The following is a 21715-nucleotide window of genomic DNA, read 5'->3' on the forward strand; positions in this document are numbered from 1 at the left end:
ACAGCAAAGGTTTTAAAAAGTCTTAATGTACACCAAAGAAATGAACTTGTCTGTCTCTCAGCACCCTTTTTTGGCACACTGCCGACTCTAAAACACCAGCTACCGTCCCAAGGAGCGGTCACAAGGAATTAAAACCCAGCGGCGTCTCTTGGTGTTGTTCTCTTATCGATTTTTCTGGGGTTTTTTTGACTGTAAGTTCCCGCTGTGCTGGGTCCTATAGAAATATGTCTTGGCAGGCGCTCTCCCCCTTGAACAAAAAACAGAGGCATTAATAGCTTTTGTTTTATTAGTGACATGCTGAGGCAGTGAAAAATAAATGCCCTACCTTCTCTAGGAGGAGCTTTCCCAGCACGGGAGTGCCAGCGTGCTGTAAGGGAATGCTGCACCTTGTGCTAGCAGGTCATTGTGCATGGACAACCCACGCCAGAACAAGGGATGGTTTGCAGGTTCGCCACTGCTGCACCAAAGGGGTTTGCCAGCACGGTTCTGCCGGCTGCCGGCACGGATTTGCTGGCACCATCTCCTGCGCGCTGGCTGCATCCCTGGCATCCTCACCCTCCACCTCATCCGCAAGCCCAGCCTCCCTCTCTGCCCAAAATATTGGGTGTTCAAAGCCAAGAGAGCAGCAAAGCAGAGCGACTGCTTTGCCTAAACAGGCCAGCGCTGCCAAGCTCCTGCACTCCGTCCACCAGACCGGACGGGTGATGGAGATAAGACCAGCCGCAGTGTAGACCACGGAGCTCAAAAGGCGTGAAGCCAAAGCTGCCTGCTGTGGCCTATAACCCTCTAAAGGCAGATGTAATACCCCAGCCTGTGATCTCTTCTCTGAAGTGGATGTATGAATAACCACCTTAATAATTAGTGAAACACTACCCTCCTCCCCACAAAGCATTTAGGCTGACGAGGAAAGCAAAATGAGGATGTCCATCCAGCCGGTCCCCCACCAGGCTCGGTCAGTTGAGGACTCACATCGTGCTGGGATGGGTGCAAGGAGCTGGTCCCCACGGACCTAGCTTTTGGGATGTTACCTTGATTCCTGCTGCGGGAACGGGGTCAGCCCTGTCCCAGGCAATAGCAAGAGACCAGTGCTGCAAATGGGTCAGCCAGCTCAGCTTCTTGCTGGGGATGCCACTTTTCCCATCGACTGCAGAGGGCTCCTCCTCCCCTTTTGGATTTTGGGATGGATTATCCCTAAGAGCAGCTGAAGTTTAATCTGTCCCTAAAAAGCAATTTTTTTTGCTGTATCTCTTTCCCTGCTGTGGTGTCCTGCAGCATTGAGTTCCACAGATGCAGAGCAGACAGCGCAGAAAATATTTTCAGTTTTTCACGGGTGACGAACTGAAATCCATCTCTCCTTTTCCTGCAGTTTTTATCCTGAATACCTCCAGCAGAGCTGCTCCTCTCTTCAAAGCCGTCCCAGTCCTTCCATTCTCACTTCTGATTAGTGCCATGAATAACATCTAATATTCTTATCACGTGGCTCCAACCCCCCCAATGCTGCTCTCGTCTTTTCAAGAGGAAAACCAGTACTGCAAACGAAGCGGCATCTCTGACGTGTATCAAGGCATTACCACGCTCTCCAGCCCACTGCTGGGTGGCCGCACGTCTGCCGTGCGGTTGCACTGCTGCTGCACAAGGAGCAGAGGTCTCTGCTGAGCTCCGTGCAGTCTCACCCCTCAATTAAATTAAAACCTTGGGGACGGACAACTTTGGCATCTGCTTTGGGTGTAACGAGAGCTGCTGGAGACCCGGCTCCCTGCTGAATGGCAGGGGGGAGGCTGGGTTTGAGCCCCGAAGTCCTGGCTGTGACTCCAGCCAGCTCCAGTACCAGTACAGCTCATCCCCTGGTGCAGTCCACACCATGCTGTCTGCAGTGCACTGACCTTCACAGAACCTCTCTGAGAAGATAAGGTCACCCCAAGGGTCCTCAAGCGGAAAGTCAAGGCAGCGCCTGGCCAGGTCCTCAGCAACGTGGTGGTGGATCCGGCAGGAGAGGTGGGCAGATGTGCTCTTGAGATCCTACATCCTCATCGCCTTACGTGAGACAGCTCCAGCATCACCCAGTGACACAAGTTTTGTCGGCAGAAAAACATATCCTGTTACAAAAATGCATTTTTTATTAACAGAAATTGGTATTTGCTAAAGAAAACTGCTTTCCCCTCTGAATAAGATTTGTCTTCCTAACAGAAAAACGTTGGTGGGCAGGGTTGGGGGGAGTAAGCATGAGTTGGTCCCTCATTTTCTGGAGTAAAAGGAGAGGAGAAGGAAACCTGGGGGAAGGAGCATGGAAGGCTTTCCTCACCATAAATAATCCCACCAAATATTTAATTTAGCAGTTGTCTGCTGCTGTTTCTAAAACTTACAATTTTCCCTGAACTGACCCTCACCATTAATTGGTAAGGCCGAATCTCAGCTTAATTGAACTTCTATCACAGAGAGGTAGGATTATATCTTTAATATTTTAAATACATTAAAAAATAAATACCTGAAGCATGGCATCCAGAAACAAATCTATCCCTATTCTGATGAATTATGCTGAAAGAAAATAATCTTTCCTGGCGTTTTCTCTTCCCACAGGCAGCTGGTTGACCTACCAAAATCTGTCGAACGGAAACTTGTTAAACTAGTGCCCAACTTTCACCTCCTATGGCATTTTCACAGGGAAGATTAGGATTCCCAGGCTGGAAGGGCCACAGCAGCACCCGGGGAGGTGCAAGTAGCCTGCGTAGTGCACAGAGCCCCTCCTCTTGATCCAAAAGCATTAAGGCACTTGAGCTTTTTATTTTCTTCTCTCCCTACAACTGGGAAACGTCTTTAAACGGTTTCATGGTTAACCATCCTCACGGGCACGCACAATACATCCATTTTAAATGCATAAATGTATTTGTCTTAAAGTGTCATGAGTGTTTATATGAGTAATATGACTATCCCAGTTTTCTGTTGCTCATGCATTTTCAAATAGTTTAATATTTACTGCACCAAAATCCTCCCCCTCCAGTTAATGAAGACTGCAATATCCATTACAGTTGACACAATTAGGTGGTCTAAAGTCTTAGCGTTTAAATTGCTTTCAAACCCTGCCTTTGCCCACCCCAAAAATCCAGCCTCCCCCTCCCCAAATCAACAACAATGAGAAAATGCCCCTGTCCCACCCGAGCTCACCCCAAACTCCAGAACCCAAACACACACCAGTATTTTTGAAAAGAGAAATCCTTTTATGTACCCTCTCACCCCTCCAAGCGGGCGCAGGGTATTTTGCTAAAGACTTGCCTTCCACACGGACACGTGGGAGACGAAAAGACTTATCTTCCACCGTGTATTTTTCCAGGTCCTCTGTTCGGAAGTGGACAGCATCTCCTCTTCCCTCCAGAACATAGGACTCAACGGGATGGAGCCTTTGGCCCAGTGCACAACCCTTGACCTAGGGATATCAAGTGCCAAAGTGAAATGAGCTGAGTTTTTTGGGTGGCTGCCCCAGGGTCAAAATATTGACTGATGACCTTGGCCCCTGGCTGGAACTTTGATGAGGCGTTTGGTGCTGGGCTGTTGCAGTCCTGCTAACGAGCACCCTTCCCCGGGCTGCACCGAGTCCCTCTGCGAGACGAAAGCACAAGCCACGCAGAGAACAAATAAAGCCACATTAATCCCAGCTCCATTAGAAACACAGAAAATAAATAAATGCTGTTTTCAAATGTGAAAAAAGAAAAAAAAAATCAATAGGGAAAGAAATATTATTTTTAATCTTCTAAGAGGTTTTTACAAACAACAGGGAGGGGAAAAATTGAAAGCCATGAAAAAAGACTTGCCAATGTCCTTTTAACCTTTATTTATTATCACTCAGTCCACATCAGCCCCTGACTGCAAGATAATTTGGAATTTCATTTTAATTTCAATGTATCACATAATTCAACACAGCTTTCCATGATTTTTTTAATTTATTTTTTTTGTACTGGAAACTTTAAAAATCTCTCTATAGGAAATGCATCTAAAAAAAAAAAACCCACAACATAACCCTTCTGCAGCAGTTACTTAATTTATAACATGAAAAGGGTTTGTGCTAAAATATGATAAAAATAAAATCAACAAACTTCAAAAAAGGAATATTCCTTAATAACATGCTTTAGCTTGAAGGGTGCCTGCTCCTCTGCTTTTCTTTAACTTTGTCTGCTGCTCGCTTTAGAGTGCAAGTTATTTTGAGACTGGCTTTTTGGAAGCCTTGTACTGCATGTTGTTTAGACGTGTTTAATGGCGCGGGTCTGGCTGCATTAACGGCGAGCTCAGGAGGAGCCTGGGGCAGGCTGGTAGACGAAGGACTTGTGTCACGGGCAAGGGACAAGCAGAGACAGCCCGGCGTTTCCCGTGGGCACCGTGCCCCAGTCCCCTTCACTGCCCGTGAGATGAGATCCCATGGAAGATGCCTCTGCTTTCCCTGGCCAGATCTCGTGTTGTCCTCGACACCGTTTGTCCAGGATGACAGCGAGGTCTGTCCTTCCCTCCTAGCTCCCCCGAGCAGCTGGGGGCTGAGCTGCAAACAGGCTGCGGGTCCCCTGGATGCTGTTCCCGTTAGGTACCGCTACCTCCCCTCCGGCTCCAAGATCAGGGTTAGGGTCAGCTAGGAGAGCATTGCCTTCTGCAGAAGTGAGCACGTGCATCCGTATCTCGATCCATGCCCCAAAAAAAACCTCAAAAGAGGAGCCTGAGCTGAGGTGGGAGAGAAGAAACTTCTTGATACAAACAGTCCGCTTAATGGATGTCTCAGCCTCGGGCTCATTTGTTGTCCTGGAGCTCCCTTGATTGCATCATTTTTCTTGCAAATCGTGACTAATTTGTAAAAGAACTTCCTTGGGCTCTTTCTCTTTTTACTACGTTTTTATTTTTAAAAAATTCCAGAGCATTAATTTACTTAATAGGACCTGATGCAGATGGTGCATTTTGCCTAGGATCTTGGCACTGGCTGTGGGCAGGAGGAATCTCATATATTCACGTCAGCTTCCCTCCACAGCCATGTTTATCAGGGGGCTCCTGAAGTGACAGGCACAAAAGGGTTGTTTGTACTCCAAATTGCCTGTTATTACAGAGCACCAAAAGGCCCCATCTCCCAGCACTGAGCCTGCAGTGAAGGTGGCAGAGACCTGGCAACGAGCAGATAGACAATAAATCGTCTTCTAAAGAAAGCTACGCCCCAGTCCTCACAGCAGCCCCCAGCAGTGCTCTGAGGGGTGGTGGCTATTCCACTGCGACCTGGCCATGGAAAAAGGCAGTAATTAAAAATGCTGTTCCACAGTGTATCGATGCCTTGGTACAGGGACCGCTCTGCACTACAGTGATTGCCTGCCCAGATGCATCCAGAAAATGTCACCGAGGGGTCCCTGGATTGCAGGTACAAGCGACATTATTTGTGACATGCCAGCTGGGGAGGAGAAACCCAGGCTTTGGCTGGGTCTGCTTTAGAGCATGGATTGAGTGAAACCAGAAGGGCATGCAGGAATTAAACACCCAAGGATACGTGCTCCACTCCGCTTAAAACCCAACCAGCATTCACCTCCTATCCTGTCCTTCAGGTGTGAGCATCACTCTTGCTCACTTCTCCATGCCTCTCCCTTGGCTTTGCAAGGAGCTGGAGGAGCTCTGCAGATGTCTTGCTTGGACCCAGTGCTTGGCCAGGCTCTGAGCACTGAGGACACAAGACTGTCAGCTCAGAGCCAGTCAGAGGTGATATCCTGAGGTAGCATTTCTCTCTGCCTTTGCCTTGCTCAAAGGGTAGACATTGAGGCCAACAGCAGGTTTGTCATCAGTGGAGTTTGACAGCAAGAGGGTGAGGTGAGCCTTACCCCACTGGAGAGGTAGCCATCTGGGTCGTCTACCCCAAAAGTCTCTGGGATGTTCAGTCACAGATAGGAAGATTGGTCTTCTGAATGCAAAGGGCAGGTAGGTGCAAGGCCCCATAAAAGCTCCTGATGGCCATTGGGGTCTCCAGCTCCAAGCTTTTGAGACTTGTTTACTAGTCTCAAAAATATTCATGGGAAAACAGACCTGGATGGCAGGTAATATAAAGAGACACTAAAAAACCCAACACGGCTCTGAAGGAGCCGTTCCCGAGCCCCATCACCTGCGTGTCTCAGACAGCTGATGTGTCTGGGAGGCAGCTAGTCTCGTTTTTGCACAGCCCCAAGCCTGTTGTCACATCTAAACGAAGAGTAACAGCAACGAGACTTGGCTGAAAATGCCAATTTCTGAGACAGAAACGTAGCTTTTTGAATCAGCAGAATTATCCATGAGCAAATCCCCTTTTTATCTCATCAAAAACCTGTGGGAAAATAGTTTTTGTAGGTATAAAATGAAATAATTTCAGTGTTCAAATATTCGTGGTACCCCCATGAATGAGACAATAAAGGCCTGCAAAAACTGAACTTTTTCTTCATTTTCTCTGGATTTTTTTTGTCAGGGGAAATGTTTTTGTCAGAGAGGTCTGTAAAATTAAGAAGAATAATTTCAGCTCAGGAGCTGTTACACTTTGGACTGATCAACCTGCACCAACCCCAGCAGAGACGGCAATTTCATGCAATTATTATACACCACGACACGCAAGCACAAGCGACCAGTCCGGGAGCAGAACAGCCAACTCATCATGCCCTATTTAGCAAAATGTTCACTGCCAACGTGAAATTCTGACCCTTACATTTTATTAAAAGGATTATATCTTAAAGCAAACTATTTCAGTCCCTTAGCTAGCTCCTTTCTGCGAAAACTTTCAAGACAATTTTGAGGACCGTGGCAGGATCCAGATGAAACAGTTCTGCCTTTCCATCTTATTTCTTCCAGCTCTCTCCAAACGCGCTCAGATCCTTTTCTTCCTCCGGCGTGTCCCACCTCGTGGTGTAAGCCTCAGTTTGCAGAAGAAGCATCCTTTCACATGATCTCATCTCGCTTTTAAGCGAATGCATGCGGTTAAATAGGTTGCTATGGGGTCAGCCCTTCTGTTGGTGGAAATGGACTCAAGCAGGCAGCCGGTAGGTCTCCACCGGGTGGAAGATGTCCCCAGTGGGTCACCTGCATAGCCTGGAAAGCCACAAAAGTGTCTTCAAGGCCAGAGGTGCCGGAAAGGCAATTTTACCCCAGATCGGTTTTGTATCCGTTCCAGTTAATCGTAAAAATATACCGTTTCTATTGTATAGGATTGCATATGTATGTCGCAAGGAAGCGGGGGGGAAGGGGGGGGCACATGTTGTGGTAGATGTGATAGAACAGCTTTGTGTCAAATGAATAGGTAGGTTTATTATAGACTTCCCTTGCTCCAAGCTTCAGATGAGAGAAATCCTATAATCCCGCCCTGCTTTAATACTGGATTAATGTGGATTTGTTAATAAAATGCTAGTGAAATCGAGAATAATTTGTAATTAACTCAAACTTCTACTCCCCGCATCATTTTGAATATTTTTTAATAGAGATGAGGAACAGCTTCCGCAGCTGCAAACGCTCCAGCAGAGCGCTGCAAGTGGGAGTCCTGGGGAAAAAAAAGAAACCGCTGCAATAGAGCAGCCTGGGTTCGTGGCAGAAGAAACTCCACCCAGACAGGGCTGAAATACCAGCCACAACTCTGCTGACCTGGGGAACTCATTTCTGCTACCACAACCCTGTTCAGATCCCAGATGTCAACACTTCTGAGGACAAAAACCAAACCGTTAACCCCCAAAACAGCGAGTGCACAGGCAAGTAGGTGTTGCAACAAGCAAATACAATATGAACAATACAGAAACTACTTAGCAGGTACGGCAGATTTAGGATTGCAGCATTAATACTGCCCAGTGCTACCTTCTCAACAGCGTGAAAAGACCACGTACTGTGTACACGGATTTCAGACAAGATATTTTTCTGACCTAAAATCTCTATAGGCACGCAGAAATAGAGGATTTGTCCTACGAGATCGGAGTGGCAGGCCATCCGTCTCCAAATCCTGCCTCTTGCAGTGGTTAACAAATGAACTAAAATGACTAATTTGTTCAAAGATAACCATGCCGTGCTCTGCTGTGAGGCAGAAGAAAGGTGGAAGAGTGAGACATGGAAGAGGCAATTTTACCCTGGATAATTTTTGTGAAGGTTTGCATCCACTCTAGTTAATCGTAAAAATATACTGGCTCTGTTGTATAGGATTGCATACGCATGCCCTCTCCTGGAGAGGTGGGTTGGGAGAGGGGCCAGCGATGGAGATGAGATGGTCTTCCAGGAGCTGCTTGGAGGATTTGCCTTCACTAGACAGAGACGAGCCATATCCCCGTAGGGAGAAGGTGCCGTTTATTTTTCCATGGCAAAAACGACTCCCATGAATAAATCTCGCTTTGACAGGGAGTCAGACAAATCCAGCGTGAGTGACGCCTATCTGCAACATTGCAAACAAGGGAGGATGCTTCAGAGGGGAACAGAGAAAATCCCCTCACCGCATTAAGCCTGACAAACTCAACTGGTGTCACAGGTTGCAATCTGCAGCATTAACCATCGCTATCACTCATTTCAGCCTGGCTTTGACTTCACCTGGAGCTCTTATCACTGCCTGCCCTCGGCCGCAGAGCGGCACTTTTGAAACTTCCCAATCATTGACCCTCAGCACAGCCCTCCCCTTGGATCAGACTCACTTACAGCTGGGGTCATCGGTCAAAAAAGCCCAGGAGAGTAGCATCTGTCCTTCATCTTCCTCAGCTTTGGGGACAGCCGGCTGCCAACGGCGGATAACAAAAATAAAGATGACTTTTTACAGCTACTTCTATCCTCTAGGCTAAGTTTTTTAAAGGACTCATAACCTATAGTTAAGACCTGGTATTCAAGAGAGAATTTGTTTCAGCTTTGGCTCTGTCTTTCTATTTCTTCCCTAGCTTTTTTTCAGTCTGGAGTCATTATACATCCCAGCATGAATGTTTTAATGGGCATGCTATACAGTACAAAGCTCAGCAACTCACAACAGCTGGTTATATCCACTCAGCTTATAAACCTCCCGGCCAGCTGGCCTGCAATTTTGGGCACCGCCTCACTTAACGATTATGTCTCTAACCTGTCCCAGCTGCTATTTCAGCAAGTTTGCTCCTTATTTAGGGGAGAATCAGTTCAACTTGATTTGCCCTTTTTTTAAGCTGTAGAGAAAGGTCTCTATTTCAGTTGTGAGTCTGCTGTGGTATTCCTTGATGGGTACCATCAACTGCTCGGACCTTGTATTGGTAAGGAAATACCAACCAGTCCTAAAAGATTGTGTGTGCTCCAGCCTGCCTGCGGGCTCTGGCTGAGACCCTGTCCTCCTGCCCCAGACTTTGCTGCAAAATGACATTGGGGAGCCAAGAGAACAAGACTTAGCTATTAGGCAGCATGCACAAGTCTATTCAACTGTCTCCATCATTGATAGGCCTTTCACGCTTTCCCTGCCGTTAATTGGTGACATCAAAAGTTCATTTTTTTTTTTGGATATATGGAAACAAGCTGCCTTGAGAAACGCTACCCTGTTTTCAGACTTGCATGCATGCAGCAACTATTCAGAAAAGTAAGTGCAATTTCACAGTTACCCCAAGCCCTGACTTGCATTCCTCCCTCCCCAGGCTCATTGGGAGAGCCTGCTCTCATGGCTGTTGCTTCAGCAGTGCATCTCTTCCCCAACCCCGCCGCAATCCTGCACTCCGAGTACCTCTGCTGCTCCCACCAGCTTTTCAAAATGTCCTGGACTTTTTAATTCTGGACCTTGGCAGAACCCGAAGCAAATAGAAAGCGTTCTGTTAAGTGCTGTAGACCTCTCTCCTCCTCGCAGGAACTTGAGAACAAACTACTTGGCACCCAGCTGATCTCTGCTTTCGTTTCTGCCCCCGGCAACTCATCGTGCATTGAGGTTAGACAAGGTATTTATGTCTCTCGAGTCCATCTGGAATTTCACCATTTAATTTGGATCATTCTTACTTGCACCTTTGTTGTCTGTATTCTTCGTACCTTTGTAGTATGCTGGGTTGTGGGTTTTTTTCCCTTTCCCTTCTGGCCCTCAGATGGTAAGTCTTTGTCTAAGACTACTGTTTTGAAAGGCATGGAGTTTGGATGGCATCATAAGTGTCAGAAGTGCTCCCTCTTGAATAGAGGCAACTTTGTATAGAGAGATCTAATAACCTTTTATTAGACCACTCAGTACAGTTGGAAGAAATGGACAAGTATTGAGGCCTATGAGCCCTTTTGTATCCCTCCAAAATTCACATTCTCTTTAAAACACTTTGCTTGAAACAGTTACCAGAGCATTTACACAAAATACCCTCCGGCAAGGGAGACAGACCCTCGCTCCACTGAGAGACAATTTCCAGGTCAAAAGCTTTGCTTCCATCCTTGCCTTGGGCTGAAAACAAGGATTTGGTGGCCTTTGGATTCTTTAGGTGTTGATGGGGTGTGAAAGAGGAGGCCTTCTGCAGGAACGCACGGTGCTTTCCTCACAGCCCTGTTTAATAGCGACATGAACTTAATGACTTAGCAAGTCGTTATGAGCCTCATTAAACTCACCAGAATTTTTGCAGAAAGTGAGGTCTCTGACATGAGATGTTAAAGCCGGGTCTAGAGCGGGATCTTCTGGCCACAAAGCTAGTTCAAGGGAAGGGGGCTGGCTTATCATTTTGCTGAGATATTCGTGGATGACCAGTACCGCCAGACCAAAGATGGTGAGACCTTGTCCCCAGGGAAGGGTGTATGAAGAAAAATAAGTGTAACGCAGAGGCGATGAAAATACTGTGTTACTGACATCTGGATAGGGCAAAGAGGCTTCCTCTGAGTTAAGCCTCCCCAAGGGAATCAAAGGGCAGGGATTCCTGAGAGATTTCCTCCTTTATACAAAGGTCCTTGCATCCAGGGCCAGAAGAAGGACCCCATTAATTAAAATGACTCTTTTTGAATCTCAAATAATGCTCCGTACTCTAGGCTCTTGGAGAATGCCCTCCAGCTCCATGATGTTTGTTTCCTGCTTGCCAAGCACACCCGAGTCCTGCGTGGATCTGAAGGAAAACCAGTGCAGGCTGAGTTCACAAAAGCTCTGCAAACCAGAAAAAGGCAAATTATTTTATATATCTCTATCATGGCTTCTCTTATTCATGTCGTCTCTAAATTATATAGCCATGATCTTTCTAATCTCTCTTTGCATGGACGTCTTTCCGCGCCCTTAATAATTTCCTTTGCCCTCCCCTAGACCTTTCCCGTGTCTGCATTTCGAGGCAGGGAGGCCGGAATAGAAAACATTATTCTGGGTGAAGGTGTATCATGCAGTTCTGTAATTCCATTACAGCTTTTTTCAGTATTATTCTCTCTTTTTGAATACAGCCTGGCATTTTCCTGGTTTTCTGGATCATCAATGCATTTCAAGATTGCGCTGAGCTCCTGACAAAGACAACCAGGATTCGTACCAACAACTTGCAATTTTTGTCGTTTCTTCCGCCCCCCCCCCCCCCCCCCAGGTGCCTCACTTGAGATACTCCACTTGGGTCCCAATTTCCAAAAAGCTAATTCTCAGTGCTAGGAAGGGCAGGTCCTTTCACAATGCTTCACGCTGAGTTCTCTGCCACGGGATGGGAGAAGGACAAACACTTCTTGGCAGTTTTCCTTCTCCCACTCTCTGAGACACTTGGTTTGCTCTAAGATTTTCAGAGGGAAGTTAAAGTTGTAACCACCCTATTTTTTTGGCATTCCTTCAACTGCCCAGGGCTTACTTCCAAAGCTATTTGGTTTCTAAGGGTGATGAAACAGGTAGGTGAAAAGCCAGATGACGTTAAAAACCACTATTCTAAACCAATCTTTCCTCTAATTAATGTCAACATAAACTGAGTCATTCCCATTTTATAGCAGCCTAAGGAAAACCTCTTTCCTGAAGGAAGTGTGCAGGGAAAGAGTCATGTATCCAGTGGGAGGTTTGCTTTGCTTAACTTTTAAAGTTATCTTCTCTTCTTCTCCAGGACAGGAGAGGAAAGATCCAGCTGGCATCTTCCACTTCTCTTCCTTTTTATTTGCTGAGAATAAAACAACTGGGGGTGTATGTGAGAGAGGCCTTACTGAAAAGGAAATCTGAGCATCCATGGGCTGCCAGGAAGCCCACTGTCCTTCTGACCACTGTAACCAGTGGCTCAGCAGTGGCTCTGAGGAGGCACTGGACATTTCAGTAGGCTCTCAGTGAGGTTTTAATGCCCTTAGATGCAAGGAAGGACAGGAATGCTGAATGCCTTCATGGCTCGAACTGAAGGACCAGCTCTTCAGGCACAGGCTTGAGAGTTTTACATTTGCTCAGGTCCAGGATTCATCAAGAGTTTGTAGTTCTCATGACCTTAATTTTGCCGCAGTTAAGAAGACAGACACCTACAGCAGGGCTTTGGGTGGCTGCAAGAAAACTAAATCAAAACGTGTTCTTTGACGTAAAAGGTTCCCTGTGGTTTGAGTTGGGGAGCTGCTAACATCTCCTGCACCAGCCTACGTTGGAGGGGATTCCCAGTGCTAGCTCTGAAGGTACAAGAATGTGAGTCAAATCACACATGCATACTGAAAACAATAAAAATGACCATGCAAGAAATGCACTCCTTACATCTTGACACCTCTGAGTTCAGTTTCCACATGCTGGAGTCAAAGAACTTGAAGATGCTGGCGTGCAGAAAAGCGTCAGTTTGGTGGAATGGGCAGGAGGGCACCCCAGTGGAGTCGGCTGCTTCGTGACACCCCTTCCAGGTCCCGCAGGGGCTGTTGGGGGGCATTTCGTTCATCATGAGCCTATGAGCAGGCAATGACTATTTCTCCCGGGTCTAACGATCAAGAGACTCAACATCCAATTAGGCAGAGTTCCCAAGAGTGTCTGACCACAGTCTGCAATGCTATAGGAGGACTCCTTAGGACCTTAGATCAGACCATCAGCACGACCAATTAATGCTAACGCTACTGGCCTTGTTAATTGTGATGAAGCTTCCCAAGGGGAACAGGACTAAATGAGCAATACATATCAAAGAGTAACTGAAAAGCTATTATGTATTATTGTCTCTTTGTTGATTTGAGGAGGACGTGATGAACTAGGTACTAATTACATTAAAAAACACTGTATTCTAAACCAATCTCTCCTCTAATTAATGTCAACATAAACTGAGTCATTCCCATTTTATAGCAGCCTAAGCACAATATTAGTTACTGTGGGCAACGCACGCAGGGCAGCTCCGGGGTGTACAGCAATAACGTCTTGACCAGGGAGCCGGAAATTTCCGGTCCCCAAGCACCGAGTTGAGACGCAGGTAGCATCAGGGTCCCTCAGTAACATTTCGTTGAGTCCCATGTCTTTTCACACCACCATGCAGCTGCATGCAGCCGCGTCCTCGTGCATGCAGCCGCGGGCACAGCCATGTGCCTGCGCATTGCACAAAGCAATTTTTCCTCAGCATCAGGAAAGTTCCCCTTTCCACTTAAATGGCTTTTTTTTTTCTGATTCATTTTTACTTTATTTTATTTTATTTTTTTATTTATTTCTCTTCTGTATCCTTTTCAATCTGGAAAGTGACTTGGCCTCTCTTCCCCCCATCTATTTTCTTCCTGCCGCTATTCAGTTTAGGCATGAAACACAGAACTAGATTGAAAGCATTCAATGGCCATTCAATCGGAGAAGAAAAGAGCCCCTCAGAGCTTTATTAGATATGAAGATCCACAATAAAAATCAATTTCTGCCTCTTTATGCAGTTTAAATGACAAAGCACCCACCCATTCTGCAGCCATTGTGCCTGGGAAATGTAATTCAGCGCCAGAGCTGGGACCAGAACACCATGGACTCGCTGACCTGCGCTGGCAGATTCCAATATGATACAGACCTTCGCAGATAATGACAGCCACTTCATCTCACCGCAGGAAAAAAAAGTTATCTGATATCTTTGAGGGTTAAAGGGCTATGTGGGCAGCATTTTTAATAGCACTCTAAATCAGCATCTTAAAAATACCTCCGCTTTTTTCCAACGCCCCCCTCCCTACTTTTTCCACTCATTCGGTCCCCGTTGGCAAACCCCAGCCATGGTCTCGTATAGCCTTTACTCTTTGGGGAAGAGTCCTCCCCGGATGCTGAGCTGAAAGTGAGCGGATTAGAGAGCAAACTTGATGACTGCAAACATTCAGTCAATCAGCGTGACATGCAGGAATTTGTTTAGGGAGTGTCTGCAGCTCTCTGGGTAAGTAAGTGATGGCTGCGAAGTGCTTGTGGGGCAAAGCTTTCAGGTCCGACTGCTGAGATGCTCTGGGCAGGTCTGAGCTGTGCCAGGGAATGAGCAGCATCTGGGCTATGGTCCCCATGGTTTTCCCTAAATCACTGCTGCAACTGGCTCTTTCCCCATGTAAAAGGCTAGTTTTTGATTGAATTCCACTAAACTCTTGGCCTAAATTGTGTCTAACAGCAATGAGTTCCTTGGAAAAAAGGAACCTGGGTGCAAATGCTTTTTGCATTATTTTTTATCAATTTTCTTTTATCCTTATGTTACGGAAAAGGGTCAGCAGAACTGCCGCATCAAACTTCACTGCTGTGTATATTCTATGGTTTCCGTTAGATTTATTTACGTAGATTTTTTTTTACTGGTGAGCATGCTGACTCCAACACTCACAGGCTTTGAAAGCCACACTCATTTTATCAAAAGTTAAACTAGGAGAGGAAAACGCAGAAGGAAAGTGAAGTTATGACAATCCCAGGCGGTCCTGCTTTTGCATTTGGAGAAGGAAACCCTTCCACTTTATGTCCCAAAACCACTTTTTTTCCCCACGTTTTAAAAATTCCCTTGTAAATAACGCCACTGAATGATGGCACAGTGGAAACGAAATGCTTTGATCTGTCTCAAATGAGTCTGAACCCTTCAGTGACTAATTCTGAAACTTCGCAGAGCTTCTGTTCATTTGAAACAGGAGGAGTTATAAATGCCGAAGTGGAATTCGCGTCCTCCACAGAACGGCTGTTCCAGTCCTCCATCACACACGTCTTTCAGCGTCTCTGGCCAAAACTCCTCCCTGTGTAGCAGAGAGTATTTTGAATGAATTGTAATTCTTGCTATTCCCCCTCGGCCTCGTGGCAGCTTTATCTTAATGAAGATGTGCTGTATGCCTTTTGCAAAGCTTTTGGGCTACCTCAGGATAAAATTTTAAGTAGGAGGAACGCGTTCAGTGGAATCTGAGTTTTTTACAAATGTAATTTTATTTTAAAAATGTTTTGGTGTGTTTACAAAATGAAGTAACGCTGAGACTTTCTCTCCTTGGAGAGTCTTGAGACTTTCCTCCATCTGTGTTTGTTCCCTGGGAAGCGCTGCCCTTCCTGGCTGTGGATGGATCCGAAACCTGCCGTCAGCCGTTGCTTGGTCCCGTGTCCTGGAGCACCCGTAGCACCTTACCACTGAGCAAGTGCTTTATGGAGAAGGTAAGCCTGTGAAACCACCGTGTCCACAAAAGCAGATACCTCAGATAAATCAGGACGCAAACTATACATGTAATACAGATGCAATTTCCTGAATAAAGGCTGGGGGCTTCGCACGGGGTGGGGGGCAGTCCCCTGGCTCAGCATGAAGAGGTGAGAGTACGTCCCTTTCCTTCCCTGTCTACAAAGGGACCACATGTCTTGATGTGACAACAGTTGGAGGTCCTCCCAACCAGCTGAATTATTTCAGAAATGGTGCTGCTGGGTGTGCAGTGTGCTCTGCAGTCCCTGGGGGGCAACCAGTCCCAGGGACACCAATGAGATATGCATTTACAAGCTCCTGTATACAACACGGAAAGAGGAGAGACATATTATTAAGGGTTTCCCATTTAGAAGAGGACCCGGAAATTATTGCAGTGCTGTGACAAAGTCATTCAGTGACTGCTATCTCTCGAAACACGTTATCCCCTGGAGCTCTCACTGCAGCACTGCCAGCGGGCAACCCAAAGTGTCTGTGCTGTGAAACTGTGTGAATGGCCCTTGCAGAGGAAACAAGGCGGGAAAAGAACAACACCAGCGGCTGGGAACAAAAGGCAGGTGTGCTGTGCACTCCCTGAGGTGTATCACCTTAAGGTCCCACAAGACATGCCAGAGGCTATGCGTGAGTAATGCTAGAACCTGTAATTACTGATTGCTTCATCCAGGTGGAGGGAGGCGGGGAAAATCTTTATGTGTAAGGTTCACATGAACCAAGTGAAGTGAGATCCGGCATAGCTGAGTTAGAAGGATAACCCTGTTCCTGCTCATTAGACTGCTCTTCTTGGGAAGGGCAAGAAAAAGTGTGGGTAGATGCACGGACGTGGCACAGGGAACTACTGAGCCACAGGATCAAGGGAAAGGATGGGGCTGAGTCTTGACTTTGTACAATACACTCAGCACCGAGAGCCCGGATTACAACTGAGCAAAAGCCGGAGTCAGGATGTGGTGGTCCAGTCATGACCTGGAGGAAGAAGACGGAGGATGTTCAAAGATATTAGAAATGTGGTGCAGGACACTCAGACCTAGGTCACAGGTATGGGGGCTTGTGGCCAGAAAAGGAGGCAAAGTCAAGGACGGCGAGGCAGCAATGGGCTTTGTGGTGGGATGCACAGAGAGGAGGCACTCGGTTTGGTGCCTGATGGCAAGAAGAGCCGTGGTGCTGATGTGACGCACACGTATGACAGCAAATGCAATTCTGGGGTGTCTCAGGCAAGGTGTTTCCAGTGGAGAGAGGAAAGCGTTCGTGCCATTGTGCTCTGCAGCGCGGAGTTCTTGTTGGGAAAATGGCTAGTTCTTCCAGTCACCCGTTGTTGGGGAAAGGTGGGCTCATTAGGAACCATGGCTTGGTAAGGCTCAGACAGCAAGCAGGGGGACAGAAACATATCCCACACATGAGGCAGAAAGAGATTGGCTTGGTTACTTCAGTAAAAAGGAAACTGGGGGAATACGCACGAAATATATCAGGGGATTAAACGTGAGGGAAAGAGTTGCTCCAATCAAAGGGCAGCATTGGCACAAGAGCAAAGTGAGATAAAATAGCCATGAATAAATTTAGGCAGGAAATCAGTGACCATGAGAAGATCCATACCCTGGAAAAGCCTCCCAAAAAGGCTGGAAACTCACAGGAGACAAAAAAAAAAAAAAGGGATGGAAATAGAGGAGATTATAAAAGGGATAAAATGAAGAAACATGCCAATTTAGCGGACAGAAATGGTCCCTTTCAATCCCATATTCCTGTGGCACTAAAAGGCCAGGTAAAGAAAAATGTGGCTCTTTTTTTTTGCACATATATACATATATATGTGTGTATATATGTGTGTGTGTACATATACATGCATAGTGTTTGTGCAGGTGGATTATCATCAATATAATCAAGGTCAAAGCCATCATGCACTCCCAGCCCTGGAATGCTATAGTGACAGAAAGCTGGCAATGTGATTTAAGACGGTCCCACTTTTTTCAGCAGACTTTTCTCACGTTTGTCATCTGTCACCAGTTCAAATACTGTTAGGAACCGATGGCAAGTAGCAGCATAAAGAGCTGAGAGACAAAAACAAACCTCCGGGTGAATGGTGTGGTTGAGAACAGTGGTGAGGGCAGATTCAGCTGATTTTGGCAGAGGCAGAGATCTGGTGCAGCAATGCTGGAAATCTTTTCTAGTTGCAGCTTGCTCACAAAAGCCATGGGAGAGGGATACACCCAGATTGCAAGGAAATGCTGTGAGCAATTTGCCTGCTCTCCTCCGTGCGTCGAGCGGACTGTAAACCCTCCTCACTGCTGCTGAGGAGAGAGGCCCGGGGAGAGCCGTGTCTCGGCATCCCCAGCCTGCGTGGTGATGGGCAAGGCTGGATGCCAAAGAAAGAGCAGCACATACCAGGGAAAAGGTCTGCCTATAAGCAACGCACCTTTGTAGTCAGGTTTCTGTGCCCAGCAGAAAAACGTTGCAAAACACCAAAAAGGGGTGAAGTTGCTTGGGGCATCGGCAGGTAAATCAGCACCAAGTGATAAGGAAAATAACACAGGATGGCAACAGTCTATACATGGCGTTCAAGCAAACTGTCAGAAGACAGTGAAAATATATTCACCAGGTTCCTAAAAGAGTAAAGACACATGTGGCAAAGGTTTTGAAGTGAGGGAATATTCGGTTTATGAAGAAGAGGGCAACCTACTAATTAAGTCACCAAGGGCTAATAAGTCACAGTGTAAACCCGTGAAGCCTGCAGTGAAGCCGCAGTTTATTGATGATGTCATTAACAGCATATAAATGTTTAGACTTCTGTTGGTCACTGGCTGACCCTGTGCTTAGACATGTGATGCAATGACCGTCAGGTACATCCCAGCATCCTCCATCTGTGCATCCTCCATCCCTGTGCTCCTGCTGTGTTTGCCTCAACTTTCCCGGCTCTCACCGTGGGCTGACACATTTCAAATCATCTCACATTTGTCAGTGGGTAGGAGAGCACACAGCCAGATGTCAGGAACGGTGCAGCGTGAAGTAAGTTGTTGCACCATGATAACGTGCAAGCATGTCTGAGCTCCAGGAGAAGAGGGACCTTTGGTACTCATAACCGGAGGGATCTGGACAAATCACTTCTGCTCCCTTGTGTGGACCAAAAGGAACAAACCCCCCCAAATGTAAGAACAATTAGCACAGATTGATGGTGGCACGTCATAAAGCTATATCAGTTCCAGTTGCTTGTTACTGGGCCGTGAGAGGGCAAAAGGGCGGTGAAACTGCAGAAGGGTGTTCCCATGCAGAAGGGCAGACCTCTTTTCTAGCTTTGAGCAGCTGGTTAGTGTTGCTAGCTGTGGCACCAAGGAGTTGTTCAGTGAAGAGATACTATCATGCTGGAAGGCAGCCCGGTCTGGTTCAACCAAACCCACTGTTAAGAAATATCCACAGCAAATTCTGCTCCCTGCTCTTGCTGCCTCATGTCCCAGGAGTTGTCTTGTCTCTGCTTGGCTCCTGGTCCTCCTCCTCCTCCCAAACCCTCCAGGCTTGGGCCCAGAAATCCCACGCATCATACGACAGGCTCAATCCATCCTGGCTCCATGCCCTTGGCCCCAACCCAGGACCAGTCATCTGGCAGAGTACCCCAGTAGACAACAGTGATTCAGCCTTATACAAAATGGAAAGAGGCAGAGGACGTGAGTGACAGAGCATCAGGCAAGAACAGGGGAGCATCAAGATTGACTCTAAGTCCCAGGATGGGCACAGAAACCCTCTGTAAAACGTATATTTCTGTAAGATGTGATGTTCTGCTAAACATCTCCTTAAACTGCAAGCAGGTGCTTGGACAACAGGCAAACGGTGGAAGGCAACTGTCATCCTCTGCTTAGGAGGAAGGTGGCAACCTAGTGAGAAAGCAAGAGATGAAGTGCTCCACTGGGGCTGAAGGCCCCTGGACAGGTTGTCTCATTGGCAAAGGAGGGTTTGCACACCAAGGACTGGATGGGAGGTGCTGCTCTCCCATCCACAGCACTCTGGAAGAAGTCTGTAGAGAAGGATCAGGGGTCCTGAGGAACATCAAGTTGAACATGAGCCAGCTGTGTGCCCTTGAGAGATGAAGTCTAACTGCACGGTGGTTGCAGCAGCAGCAGCAGCAGCAGCACAGCCACGAGGGCAAGGGAAACGATTTTTTGTGTGCTGCGGACCGTGTTGGGCTCCCCCCTTGTACAAACAAGAGACTGGCAAACCAGAGAGAGCCTGGCAAAGAGCCACCAAAGGGCTTTGGAGCACGTGATGTTTGAACAGAGGCTAGGAGCTGGGTTTGCTCAATATGGAGAGGAGGTGGATCTAGTTACTGTCTTGCACTGCCTAAAGGGGGTTTATGGAGAAGATGGGACCAGTCCCCAAAGTCACACAGCCAAGGGGCAAGAGTTGACAGACATAACTTACAAGAAGGGGAAATTCAACTGGACATAAGAAAAAACTCTCCACACTGGGGGTGCTCAAACACTGCGACAGAGGCCAAGACATTGAACTCGGAGGAAAAAGCACTGTTAAAAAGAAATTTAGGAAGCCCTGTGATGTCGCACTGCTGTCCAGGCAGTAGGTAAAGCAAGAGTAGCCCTGTCCTGCATGTGGTTGCAGACCATGGTGCCATGCCATCAGGATGACCAGCAGGGCCTTTAGGTTCTCCAGAGTGGGAGGGGATCAACTGTGGACAATGGGAGCGGAAACCGGTTTTGGTTAAAATCTCTGTTGTGGTTTAATCCGAGCCAGCAGCTGAGCACCCCGCAGCCACTCCTTCACTCCCCCCGGCACCCAGTGGGATGGGGAGGAGAATCAGGAAAAAAGGTAAAACTTGTGGGTTGAGATAAGAACGGTTTAATAACTAAAGTAAAATATAATACTAACAATAATAATAATGAAATGTAATAATAATAATAATTGTAATGAAAAGGAATATAACAAAAAAGAAAGAAGAGGGAAAAAAAGAAAAAAAAGAAAAAAACCCAGTGATGCGCAATGCAATTGCTCACCACCCGCTGACCGATGCCCCAGCACCGATCCGCGCCTCCTGGCCAACTCCCCCCCAGTTTATATACTGGGCATGACGTTCTATGGTATGGAATATCCCTTTGGCTAGTTCAGGTCAGCTGCCCCGGCTCTGCTCCCTCCCAGCTTCTTGCACACCTGCTTGCTGGCAGAGCATGGGAAACTGAAAAAAAATCCTTCAGATAAGCGCTACTTAGCAACAACTAAAACATCAGCGTGTTATCAACATCATTCTCACACTAAATCCAAAACACAGCACTGTACCAGCTACTAAGAAGAAAATCAACTCTCTCCCAGCCGAAACCAGGACAATCTCCTTTTCAGGACTGGGCAGATCTCACAAGTGATGGATGTCAGTCATTCCTATTTGCACAGAAAAAACAGAGCTGCAAGTGGAGTGAGTAAAAACTGGTGCCAAAACTTTCTTTTAAAAGTCATTACTTGTTTCATAGGGACGCTCCTGAGATACAATCATTTGTATAGGAGGAGACTCCAGGCAAAACACTAATATAAGGAGCGGACAACCCCTTTTTCATAGCAGGCCACTCTACAAGAGTTTTTAATATGGAAGTACCTTCCGGCAATACAGGAAGCTCAGTGTGTATCAGCACACACTTACTAGGACTTTGCAGATCAGCAGGAACTTACTGGAGCACACTTGACATTCCTCTAGGTCCCAGAAATGACCGTTAATACCAGCAGAAATTGAAGCCAGATTTTACAGATAATAATGTGCACATGAATTTAATTGCACGCGGTGTTTTTCCAGGAGACAGAAGTGCTGGGTGATGCCATAAGACCATGGAAGAACTTGCAGAATATCTTAGGGCACATGGGTAATCCAGCATGATCTTCTCAGCTTGTTTTTCAAAGATCGCAGTTCTTCCCCTTCCTCAACTTTTGGAGTTCATGGGTAGCCAAGCAGGCAGTTTTGTGCAGATGTTTAAAAGAGTATTAGATTAAAATGAGCAAGATGCTCACGCTATTGTGTTACAGATTGATTGAGCCTGGTCCTCATCTGGTGTCCTTGCTATGCAGACCAAGAGCAGGTCAAGAGCTGGCCTGTGATTACTTCTGACGTCCATTGCAGATCCTGATCCCCGAAACGCATTCGAGTGGTCTTTACCGGTTTTTTCAACATGAGCAGTGCCTGAGATTTTATTTCTTTTGAGAAGATTTATAAAAAAACCTGAGAGAACAAACCCTCTATTCTTCTTCCTGGGGTTTTATGTCTAAACTAGAGGGGTCTAAAAAATTGTAAGGGTTGTTTAATC

The sequence above is a fragment of the Gymnogyps californianus genome, chromosome 10 (assembly GCF_018139145.2).
Source record: "Gymnogyps californianus isolate 813 chromosome 10, ASM1813914v2, whole genome shotgun sequence".
NCBI classification, from domain to species: domain Eukaryota; kingdom Metazoa; phylum Chordata; class Aves; order Accipitriformes; family Cathartidae; genus Gymnogyps; species Gymnogyps californianus.